At 33.5% G+C, this 13,427-nt stretch overlaps 1 long non-coding RNA gene across 1 annotated transcript in view; it reads left to right on the top strand.

The window, feature by feature from the left end:
• The first annotated feature begins 11,020 nt into the window (after positions 1-11,020).
• The window catches only part of LOC123568352 (uncharacterized), a 553,309-nt gene continuing 550,902 nt past the window's right edge, over positions 11,021-13,427 (top strand). The window contains exon 1 of the long non-coding RNA XR_006691610.2: positions 11,021-11,364. This is a non-coding gene — a long non-coding RNA (uncharacterized lncRNA). The remainder of the gene's footprint in view (positions 11,365-13,427) is intronic.

The raw sequence follows: 13,427 nt of genomic DNA on the forward strand, positions 1-13,427 counted from the left end.
TACATGTTGAAAAATAATTTATTTCTATGAAAGTCTAGAAAAAGCAAACAAATCTATAGTGACAGAAAGGAGAACAATTGTCTTCTGAGAACTGGTGGTAGGATAGAGGGTTTACACAAACACACAATGATATTTTGAAGGGTGATGGGCATATTCATTACCTTTACTGTGATTATTTTCTTATATGCGTATATACACAGAGAAATTTTTCTCTGTATATACACACATATATGCTTATACATACAGACAGACATATATGTATAATCTACATATATGTGTGTACTGCCAACATTTATCAAACATTAATATGTATAATAGACAAAATGTGAAAACAAGCCAATGTCAATCCACAAGCTCTTGGATAAACACTACTATTTATTTTACGTCAATTTATACTTCAATAAATCTGTATTAAAATGCCAAGAAAATGTAGTTTTTACTAGCTAGAAATTAAAAATTACCAAGTTATAGAAAATATCTGTACTATTTTAACTGTGTGTCATCATAGAAAACTAAAAAATTTCTTTCATATATTTCTACCAAACATGATTTTAAATTTTTAAATAGTACAAAAATGTAGTGTAATTTCATATTAAGAAATTTTAAATAACATTTTGAACAGACTCCAGAATTAACCTCAATAAACTAGAGGAATAATTATTATTGTTTTCTTCCACACTATTTTATAATTCTATTTTAAATATGAAAAATTAATTAAAAGTAAAATAATTCACACAAGAAAACAAAAGTATTTCTATTTTATAATAACAGTCTCTGCAAAACTCCTAATACTTAGAAAGACCATAAGAAAGTATACAATTATTACAAGATCTGATTAAAATGTAGAAATACAAAAAAGTAGTTTCTCATAGTTCTTCCACAATCATTTATAAAATAAAAGAAATAAAAATTGTACTAAAGAATACAAAATATTCAGAAGTATAGTTAACATGCAATAAATGTCCTATGTGAAGAAAATATTAAAACTTTACTGAGCGCTATAAGAAGGCATAACAATGTTTAAGACATTTCTTATTTTTTGATAGGATAATTTAGCCTTGTAAAGATGTCAGTTGTTCCTAAAAGCTTGGGAATATTGTCTTAGTTTCATGTTGCTGTAATAGAAAACTGGAGACTAGATAATTTACAAGAAAAGAGGTTTATTTAGCTCACAGTTCTTCAGGCTAGGAAGTATAAGAAGCAAGGCACTGGTGTCTGGTTAGCTTCTGCTGAGGACCACGTGCTAGGTAAAAACATGGTAGAGAAAGTCAAAGGAGAAGTAAACAGGTGAGAAGAGAGAAAACCTGAGGGGATCCCTGGCTTTATCACAACCTATTTTGGAGGAAACTAACCCATTCTTGTGAGAATTAATCTAGTCTCACCAGATTGAGGACACACTACCACAAGAAAGGCACCAAGCCATTCATGAGGGATTCACCCACATGACCCAACACCACCCATTAGGCCCCACCTCTCAACACCTTCACACTGGGAATTACATTTCAATATGAGTTTTGGTGGAGACAGTTGTATCTGGACTATAGCAAATACCTATATTTAAACGTATGGTCTTTGTCCCTGTAGCTCAGTTTTCCAAACACTGTTTTCTGAACTTTAATATCGCTGTGTTAATTGGGAAATAATGACTGATTTTACAGTATAAGTTTTCTATAGCCATTAACTTATTATTATTATTATTATTATTATTATTATTATTTTGCTGAAGATGAAAAGGAAAGAGGGATAATGTAAATTTCTGTTTAGGAATATATTCCATTATAGGGGTACTCACAGACATACAGAAATACCTACCTTTTCAAAGAACTCCTGTGCAAAAATAACCTGTGTTAATTTGTCCCATTTCTTATAGGATATTTCATAAAGTTCTAGGAAAGTCATTGTGTTAAATTTCTGTTTCAAGAGTCCAGGTCCTTAGTGGCTTCATGGTATGAGTCCTATAACTTATACTGCAAACTCCCTGGAATATTGAATGCTAGGAGTGGTTTTTGTTTTTCACTATCAGCTCTTGGCAGCAAAGTCAACCCTAGCATTGTATTTCCAGTTCATCTGTATCTCTGTGTTATATCATACCTTTGGTCTTCCAGCCAAATTCTTTAGTAGGAGTTACTAGATAGCATAGCATATTGAACATTACAGCATAAAACGCTTTAAACCCTATTCCCTAGCATTTTTTAGGCTAGTACATCTGGGTAAGAGTACTCAGCATTAAATAACTACAGCTCAATCTAGCTTCCTGCTGTTTTGAATCCCCCTTTATATTCATAATTATTGCTTCCAGTGTTGTTGAGTTTTTTCCTATGGTTCTGTTATGAAGAGTTCATTGTTTTTCTCCAAAAATATCAGGATTTCAAATGGAAAAAAATTGGTACAAATTCTTATTCTGCATAAGTCTTTCCACAATGTTCAGGGACATATGAAATCATGTCCTTTAACTATCCGTGGGTCTATCTTGACAAATCACAAAAAAGGGTTAAATCATAAATTAGCAGATCTTGGTTATAAAAATATTGAGAAAATATTATGTACTTAGTACAGTTCTGCCACTGGGGAATCATTTGAAAATTTTAATTTAACAATTATTTATTGAGTACCTACTCTTTCTCTCTCTCTCTCTCTCTCTCTCTATATATATATATATATATATGTATACACACACACACACACACACACACTTTTGGTTATGTGCTTCAGAGGACATGAAGGTATGAAGGTGAATCAGAAACGCTCTTTTGCTCAAGCTGCTAGTACTTATCTTGGCATTAAGCAAATGAACATATTTTTACAATACAAAGTGTATTTGTATAAGAAGAACAATAAAAATGCTTTGTGGGGTTTGATGATTCTAAAGAGGAACAATTAACTGCCTGAAAAAAAAAAAAGAATGCACCATGAAGTCAATACTGAATAGGAGACATTTGAAATGAAAGACAAGTTGAATTCTACCATCTCTTTACATTTGTATTGAGAGAGTATAATATAGTTGTTCTGAACTCTGCATTCTTAGATTGAATTATTATTCCATCTGAACAAGCAATATAACCTGTGTAAGGCTTCAAATACAGTATATATGATAGCGATAATAGCATGTTAGCACAGTGATGCTCTTAAGTTTAAATGAGAAAATATTTATAAAGCACGTAGCACTGTCCCGGGTATATAGTTCAATCAAAGTTAGCTATTATTAATATTGCTATGATGGTAATTGTCATTATTACATCTACTGGTGGAAAAGACATAAGAACAGTGAAACAAATTGAGCAAAAACCTGGAAGCCACAAAGCATGAACTTTTCTGAGAAATGGTTAAATTTGATTTGATCATAAGGTTCATTTGGAAATGAGTGACAGAGTAGCAATACTGGCAAAAATAGATTAAGGATCTATGGAGGGACTTAAGTGCCAGATTAATAAATATATAATTAATTTGGCATACAACAATGAGTTACAGATGTTAATTGAGCATGGCAGTGGCATAATTGGGCCTATTCTTTAAGAAAACTAGCCATAGACCTCAGTAGAAAAAAAAAAAAGAGAGAGTCAGGAAGGCCAGTTTGAAGACTATTGAAGTTGTTATTGCAAAGTGAATAATATGTTTTACAAGAATAATAGCTATAATAATAGAAAGAAGTATTCTAGGAGGATTAGTGAAGAAGTAACTGAATTTTTTTGCTCCGGGTAAAAGTAGAATATGAGGAGGCATAGTTGACCAAGACCAATCTCTACAACTAGAAGTTGAGTTGGGATTATAAATAAATACAGGGAAGTAAGGTTAGAAGTGAGTTTGCTCCATGGAAAATCTGGCGCTTTTTTGTTTAGCACATAATAAGCCTAATGAGCCAATGAAACATACAGTTTAAGGACAAGAAGTTAAAGACCGCGCTGGACCTGGAGAGAGAGCTCAGGGCTGTAAACAGATATTTTGGAGATACTTACAATGAGTGTAAGTTTAAGACATTGAAGAAATTAAGCCCGAAAGATGAGAGGTTTGAGAAAGAAAATAAGGGGTTGGAGGAGACTCCTAGTTTAATTCTTCATGTCTTCTGACCAGTTCCAATGCAACTGGGTCATGTAGGAAGAACAATCTAAATTGTGGGCTTCTACGGTGAATTACTCCAAATCTTAGCACACACAGGTTATACATGTCTGTAGGACCCTATGTGCTTGTTCATTCGTAGTTCAAAATTACTTATCATCCACTATGCAGAAGGGTAGAGGTAGTAACCAAGGTAAGCAGCTGTGTGATCTGTTGTCTATACTGACTTGTACCTCAGTAATGAAGCAATCGGTTAGTGACTTACCTAGGAATTCTTCAATAGGCAGGTTCAGTATAAACCCTTTTCCCTCATGATTTTATTCTCAGTCAGCTACTACAACTCAGCTTAATTTCACCCTTAGATTATCCCTCAAGGCAAAACTATTCTGTTAAAGTCTTTCTAAATTTATTATTCTTTTTTTTATTGTACTTTTCTTTTTGCAGTACCATTAGGATGAGTGTCTTTTTTTTTCCTCCCCGGTTGTACCTTTGATACTTTGGAAAACAATGATCTTGACTCATTCCACCTTTATGATCATATTCTTGCAAGCACTGAAGAATTCAATTAAACATTGAGAGTATCCCCTGAGTTCACTGAATTCAACATTTTTTTTGAAATTATGTTGAATTAATCTCCCTTGGCTGGGCGCGGTGGCTCAAGCCTGTAATTAAAGCACTTTGGGAGGCCGAGATGGGCAGATCACAAGGTCAGGAGATTGAGACCATCGTGGCTAACACAGTAAAACCACGTCTCTACTAAAAACAACAACAACAACAACAAAAAAACAAAAACAAAAAACTAGCAGGGCGTGGTGGCAGGCACCTGTAGTCCCAGCTACTCGGGAGGCTGACGCAGGAGAATGGCGTAAACCCAGGAGGCAGAGCTTGCAGTGAGCCCAGATCTGGCCACTGCACTCCAGCCTGGGCGACAGAGCGAGACTCTGTCTCAAAAAAAAAAAAAAGAAAAAGAAATAATCTCCCTTGAACAATACATAATGCCCTCATCAATATTTTCTAATTAATACTAACGACAGAACCATAGGCAACTCCTCTTTTTCTTTCAACCACTGAAGAAGAAAAATAGCTTTTAAAAAACACAAAAAGAAAATTTTCACAACATGAGAAATTTCCTTTAAAAAGTTTTAAGGGAATGTCAAGTTGTCAAAACACAGAAAAACTAGCAAGGAACAATTTGGTAATCTAAAGGTTTTGTTAACAACTGAGGGATACATTTCCAACCAATATTAACAAAGAAAATTGTACTATAAGCTAGAGGAAAATGAGGTCAACACATATCATCAATTATTTCAAAAGTTAGGCATTTATGGAAGAAGATTGGAATTTTCATCTAAATAAAACTATCATATTAATGGTCTTAATATTATTGCCTTTGGTTTTCATATTGTGAAAAGAACAAGGAAAACAAGGGGAAAAAGGTAGTAAGATGGTAAAATCCTGGCAAAATATTTAAACTAGTATTTATGATGTATTCATATTAGTCAATATTAATAATATTAGGTTCTCATTTGCTTTACCTTGCATTATTTGCCAAAAATGTTGAATCTAAAAATAAATGAATTGATATTTCTAGTTTTCATATCTTATTCAAGTTTTTGGATCTAATTTCCAATTAATAGTTTCAAATCCTATCTCCTCTCCACAGGGCAACAAAAGTGTTGATTCTTCAAAACGTCTCTTAAAATTGTTATTTACTGTTATTCTAATTGATGGAATAGTGTTCTTTTCTTTAATCCCTAGGGCCTGTAAAGAAAAACGTCACAGATTCTTAAGAGACCATTCTTAATAGCCTTCTTTCAAAAAGTCCATTTTATCACAGCTAATATTATTTATCCTAAAACTTTCAACATCTACCTTTGTCTGCAGGGCACTGTCTGTCACTCAGGAAACATGAATTACAGTGCTTAGCACCTGTTAACACTCCCTCGAGTTACAACACGCCCATTCTAGACTTTAAATGCCCCTTTGAATAGTTCATGACTATCAAATCCTAACCACAGAATATTCTTACTTCACTGTAATCCTCCAATTTTCTTGACACTTCTAATTCTTTCTACAGCTGACATTCATATTCATAGCATTCTACCTTATAGTTTATTAAATACCTTCATATGTATATCATATATTTTTATGTTTTACTATCTTCCTTATCCTGGTTCTTGAAGCTAGTCCATTCTATATACATATAATGAAAAAAATATAGTAACATAGTAATTACTTGTCTCTATCTATCTGTATTTAAATACTTCCATAGATATTATATCTTATTCTCATTTTGTAACTGAGAAGAAATCAGTTCAAGGAGGTTAATTAACTTGTCCGTATAAGGTAGCTAGTACATGGCAGAGGAAGTCCCCAATTTCTGTACCTAGGCCATTTCCTATACTTCAAGCTCACTATTTTCTTTCATTTCCAATTACTTTCTCCACATAAATATAAAAAGCCCAGCACTATAGAACAAAGTGCTGTATATAGATTAGCATTTGTATTTTCTATTTCTTCAAAGTGCTAAAGTGCTGTCATTAAATGAGAACTTTGGGTTTGACTTTGCTTTGGATAATACACCAGTTAAGAGATGCAAGCTTCAATCATACAGGATAATAGATAATCGGCTGAAGAGAGAAATTGATTTTAAAGTTGTAATTTACTTGAAGTGTTTGATGATCTCATAAAATACAGGCACAAAATTGAAGTTATTTAGTATTTCATGGCTCCCTTACAGCTTGAATTACTACTTCAGGGCCAAAGTCCTCACAAAAGAGCCACAGGTTCCTGTATTACAGACTACATATTTATTGCAGTGTAAATATATTTCCTGGTACAGAAGCTTTTCCTTTACTCTCTTAATATCTCATTCATAATATTTCTCTCTCTCTGTCTCTCTTTCTGCACCTCAAAAATTACCCAATCCCATGTTGTTTGACTGTCTGGTCATGGTTTACATTTCTGTCAAAAAATGGTTTTGTTTAGGGAAGTGGAAATGACCCTGCGTGTGTTGTTAGCTATCAGCCACTTCCCTTTAACACCTTTCTATTTTGTATTATTATATGGGACTTTATAATTTACCTTTACCATTTACCATTATTAGGCATATTTAAGCAAAGACAGTAACATCCAGAAAGGGAATTAGAGAAAAGAGTCTTCTATGGCTTTTCTTTTCTTTTTTTTTTCATTAAAAGAGAGTGAAGTAGTAGCATAAGAAGCTTGAAGGGTTGCTCTAGTGCAGTGATTCTCTATCTAGGAAGCATAATAGAGGTGCCTGGGGACCTGACCAGACAAATCAGAATCTCCGGAGGAAACAGATTTTTAAGCTCTCCAGGTTATTTCAATGTGCAATTAATGACAAGGACCACAGCTTTAGTGGAATCCCTTTATCTGAAACATGAGAACATTGGAAAGAACTACCCTTTCAATCATGTATGTGTGTGGAGATGTATAGGTAGGTATGCAGGTAGGTAGATAGATAGGAAAAATAAAAATCAAATTAAAGTATGTATTGTATCTCTAAATTGGTCCAAATCTATAAAAGTAAAACAAATGTGATTAATTATCATTAACTCAATGCTTTACTTGGGGCTAATATGTTGCCTACATCTTCTATAGATACCTGGAAGTATGAATGACTAGATAATATGGATCTCATATATATATTTTTGACAACTAAATTTCTATACACCTTTTTTTCTATACATTCTTTTTAGTGATGTCTAAAGACCAATTTTAGAAAGAACCATTATTTAAATCAAGTTTGTAAAAGCATATATAGTAAATAAAAATAAGTGGGACTTTGTTTTGTTGCTGTCATAGTGGTGATGATGGTTTTTGAAGTGTTGTTAGGCTGTGCTTAAAAATAGAATTTTAAAATCACAAAGGCATTGAATTTAAATACTCATGACAATTTTAAGAAAATACTCCTATAATCTTTGTATATATATGAATACCAATTTAGTGAATAACTTAGCAGTATTTTGGTACTCAGCAAATAACTGCCTAAAAATTTACACTAACATTATATATTTGATCTTTAGGTAGCTGGCAAAGAGAGTAGGTCTACTTTATTTTCACTCATCTATAAAGAATCATCCGTAAATCTTTCCATTTGTGATGGAATTTCAAAGCCAAAAAATAAAGCAAAGAATGATTTTGCAAAACCTATTTTTAGAAATAATAAACACTCAGTAATCATAAAAATAAATATGCAGGGAGAATTAGAATAGGAAATAATTATCATTTACACTCCTATATTTAATAAGGATATAAAATCAATGTACAAAAATCAGTAACATTTCTATATACCAATAACATTCAATCTGAGAACCAAACCAAGAATTCAATCCCATTCACAATAATCTCAAAAAAATGGAATACCTAGGAATACATTTAATCAAGGAGATGAAAGATCTCTAGAAGGAGAGCTAGCAAACACTGATAAAATAAATCATAGATGACACAAATGAAAAAAACACCCCATGCTCATGGATTGGAAGAATCAATGTCATTAAAATGACCATACTGCCCAAAGCAATATACAGATTCAACACAATTCTTATTAAATTATCAATTGTCATTGTTCACAGAATTAACAAAAATAATCCTAAAATTTATATGGAATAAGAAGAAAAGCTCAAATAGCCAAAGCAATCCTAAGCAAAAGAACAAAGCCAGAGGCATCACATTACATGATTTCAAACTATACTACAAGGCTATTGTAACCAAAATAGCATGGCACTGGTACAAAAATAGGCACAGATCAGTGGAATACAATACAGAACCCTGAAATAAAGACACCTACCCATAGTTAACTGTTCTTCAACAAAGTTGATAGGAACACAATAAGGAAAACATATCTTACCCAATAAATGGCACTGGGAAAATTGGATAGTCATATGCAGAACAATGAAACTGGACTCGTACCTTTTACATTATACAAAAATTAACTGAAGATGAATTAAAGACTTAAACATAAGACCTGAAACTACAAAAATACAAGAAGAAAACTTAGGAAAAACTTTTCTGGACATTGGCTGACGCAAGGAATTTATGGTTTAAATCTCAAAAGCAAATGCAACAAATGCAAAAATAAACAAATGGGATTTAATTACACTAAAAATCTTCTGCACAGATAAAGAAATAAAATAAACAGCCTACAGAATGTGAGAAAATATTTGCCAACTCTGCATCCTACAAAGGACGAACATGCAGAATTTACAAGGAATTCAAACAAGTCAATAAGGAAAAATCAACCCCTTTAAAATCTGGCCAAAGGACATGAATAGACATTTCTCAAAAGAAGATACAAATGGCCAACAAACATATGAAAACATGCTCAACATCACTAATCATCAGAGAATTGCAAATTAAAACCACAATATGATATCATCTCACATCAATCAGAATGGCTATTATTAAAAAGTCAAAAAACAATAGACATTGTCAGGGATATGGAGAAAAGGAAATGCTTTATACACTGTTGGTGAGTATGTAATTTAGTTAAACCTCTATAAAAACTACTATGGAGATTTCTCAAATAACTGAAAATAGAATCACCATTTTACCCAGCAATCCTACTATTGGATATCTACCAAAAGGAAAAGAAATCATTTTATCCAAAATACAACTGCACTTGTATGTTTGTTGTAGCACTACTCACAATAGCAAAATTGTGGAATCAACTTGCGTGATTCATCAACAAATAATTGGATAAAGAAAATGTGCTATATATACACCATGGGACACAACACATCCATAAAAAGAAATGAAATAATGTCTTTTGCAGCAATATAGATGGAGCTGGAGGCCCTTAGCTCAAGTGAAATAACTCAGAAAAAGGAAATCAAATACTGCATGTTCTCACTTATAAGTGGGAAGTAAACAATAGGTAAAGATGGACATAAAAATGGAAATAATATACCCTGGGAACTCCAAAAGCAGGGAGGGTGGGAGACAGTTGAGGTTTGAAAAATTACCTATTGGGTACAATGTTTACTAATTGGGGTGATGGGTAACTCGAAGTCTAAACCTCACTATTATGCAATATAGTGCATATAACATGCACATAACACACTATATATGCACATAACATACTATACATGCACATAATACACTCACATGTATACACCCTGAATCTATAAAAATTTTAAAAAGGCAAAAAGCCTTTTAAAAAGGCAAAAAGCAAAAAACATTGGAACCACAAAAGTAATTGTGAAGATACTTTTTAAAATTTGCTGGAGTTATTTTAATGGTAAACATATAATCAGTAGCAAATATGCACAATGTTTGATGTAAGTTAAACTATATGGTAAGTTATAGAATTATAGACATTGTCAGAATGTTGATTTATCAATGATTACACCTAGTAACAAAGTTAATACTCTTCACTGACAACTGTTGATAAGACAAATAAATAAATTCAGTCAGTCATTTGACATTTATCAGATAGTAGTTGCCCAAGAATTTCCAATTTCTAAACAAGAAAGTCTGCAAACTTGTCCTATACCTATAACTGAAAAAGATCATTTTCAAACTGGTTGCTAACTTACTTATTTGAAAACAAATGAAACTCAGCCTAGAAACTACGTTTTAGAAAATGCACACAGGATGCTAAAGCCATAGTGAGTCTAATGTGAGTATTGTTCCTCAAATCCCAGTTACTTCAGTTTTGCTGCTTTGGGTGCAGAATGGACTCAAATATACACACATGAAAGTCCACTTCCCCACATACACTGCATGAAGAAATGTGTAAATCATATAATAACAGGCCATTCAATTTTTATTCTCTCTCTTTCTCCCTATGTCCCTCATTGTCTCTATCTCTCTGTTAGACCATAAACAACTCGTTTTACAGTGATGCTTATTTATTGGCCTTTTCTACACTAACCTTTTCTTCCTACATTATTCAAAGAATCTACGGTCTTCTGAACAAGACTGTTGTTTCAGAGATAGTACACGCATCCTTTGTTTAGCTTTGCATGTTAGCAGACTTCGTTAATTCACTTATCTTTAGAGACACATTTATATCAGAAAATTTAACTTGATGATTAAAAAATTGGTGAAATACGTGTAGACTTTTGTAATTGGATTTATAGTTTCATCTAAGAACTCACTAAAAATATTTTGAACTTCAGGAAGAGATTTTTAAATGGCTTTGGTAAGCCATTTAAAAGCCCTATTTTCCCAAACGAATTAGTGTTGGTGTGTGGATGAGGAACTTTGCCATTGCTCTCTGAGCATTACCCGATAAGAACTAATCAGATGACAGATGGAATCTGAAGCTTGTTCAGATGAATTTTTGAGGTGAGTTGGTTACACACAATTTCTGTTTTACTAAGAAATTTATGCATAATAACCTATCCTAGGAGAAATCACAGTTAAACAATTTTGACCATTCATGACTATGTATCTATGAGTTGAAAATCTCAAGATACAGAGCATCATAACTATAGTACAGAATTGGATTTTTGCATTATAATTTCTAATTTTTAACTAGGTGACATCAAGCAATTATCAATTGTTTTGACTGTTTTCAGCCTCATGCTTTTCTTTAAAATTATTTACAGATAATATATCTTCGCAAACTAGGTCAAGACTTTCGTTTTATAATCAATCTCATTTTAATATGTCTTTAATTAAATGATGATTTGATATTCTATTTTAAATTTCATTATTTTACATTTAATTTGGCAAGTGATATGGGAATTTTTTTTTAAGACTGTCACCCCGGCTGGAATGCAGAGGCACTATCTTGGCTCACTGCAACCTCCGCCTCCTGGGTTGAAGGGATTCTCCTGCCTCAGCCTCCCAATTAGCTGGGATTACAGGCATGCGCCAACACATCCTGCTAATTTTTTTGTATTTTTAGTGGAGACAGGGTTTCACCATGTTGGCTAGGCAGGTCTCAAACTCCCGACCTCAAAAAATCCTCCCATCTCGGTCTCCCAAAGTGCTGGGATTACAAGAGTGAGCCACCGAGCTCAACTGGGAATTTCTTTAAATGAAATGATATATAATTCTTAGTAATTTTTAACAAATTGAGGAACAAGTGGATTTAAATAAGTAACAGTAACACAGTGGTGTGCAGGCACACTACATAGTTAAGATGATATAAAAATGACTGAAGTTGTTAAATATTGCTTACATCAGTGCCAGTTATTCTCTATGCCACTTACTTCATATTGACTTACTCTCTTAAAATATCCCCTTCTCAAATATGAAAAATACTATTTGAGCAGAAAGATATCAGACTAGTAGAAGTACAGCAGATAGAATTAGCTATCTATCTGTTTATTTGATTGGCAGAGACTGTTTCGCCAATTCAGGGAAAAAAACCAGTAGGGAATAATAATTAAAAAAAAAACTTCTCACTTTCACTGAAGCCTGACTGAATTTATTCTGTTTCTCCACTGTCCCCACACCATTCCATGAAGTTCTATCTCCATAATAGTGTATTCTAATTTAATTTTTGAACTTCTAAATAAATATTGGCTAGCAAAATTTTGTAAATATTATTCTTCCAGAATAACAAAAAAGTGGCTGGAAGCGGTGGCTCATTCCTGTAATCCCAGCACTTTGGGAGGCTGAGGTAGGTGGATTGCTTGAGGTCAGGAGTTCATGACCAGCCTGACATGGTGAAACCCCATCTCTACTAAAAATACAAAATTAGCCGAGCACGGCAGCACATGCCTGTAATCCTGGCTACTTGGGAGGCTGAGGCAGGAGAATGGCTTGAACTCAGGAAGCGGAGGTTGTAGTGAGTGAGCCGATATTGCACCATTGCACTCCAGCCTGGGTGACAAAAGCGAAACTCTTTCTCCAAACATAAATAAATAGGGCTGGATGTGGTGCCTCACGCCTGTAATCCCAGCACTTTGGGAGGCCGAGGTGGGCAGATCACAAGGTCAAGAGATCGAGACCATCCTGGCTAACACGGTGAAACCCCGTCTCTACTAAAAATACAAAAAATAAAAATAAAAATTAGCCGGGCGTAGTGGCGGGCACCTGTAGTCCCAGCTAGTCTGGAGGCTGAGGCAGGAGAATGGTGCAAACCCGGGAGGTGGAGCTTGCAGTGAGCCGAGATCGTGCCACTGCACTCCAACCTGGGCGACAGAGCGAGACTTTGTCTTAAATGAATAAATAAATATAAATTCAATAAAATAATAAACAAGTGAAACTAATGTAATGAACATGTACCACTAAGTCTTCTGCCATATTTTCTTTACATTTTCCATCAGCTAATAAACTAACACAGATACAACTGTATTTAAAACATATTTTGTACCCCCATTTGTAACATAGTTTGAATTAATATTTATTCATTCCTCTCTCTCTAAAGGAAATCAATTTCTGTGTGTTTTAAGCAT

Source organism: Macaca fascicularis, chromosome 13, assembly GCF_037993035.2.
Source record: "Macaca fascicularis isolate 582-1 chromosome 13, T2T-MFA8v1.1".
NCBI classification, from domain to species: Eukaryota; Metazoa; Chordata; class Mammalia; order Primates; family Cercopithecidae; genus Macaca; species Macaca fascicularis.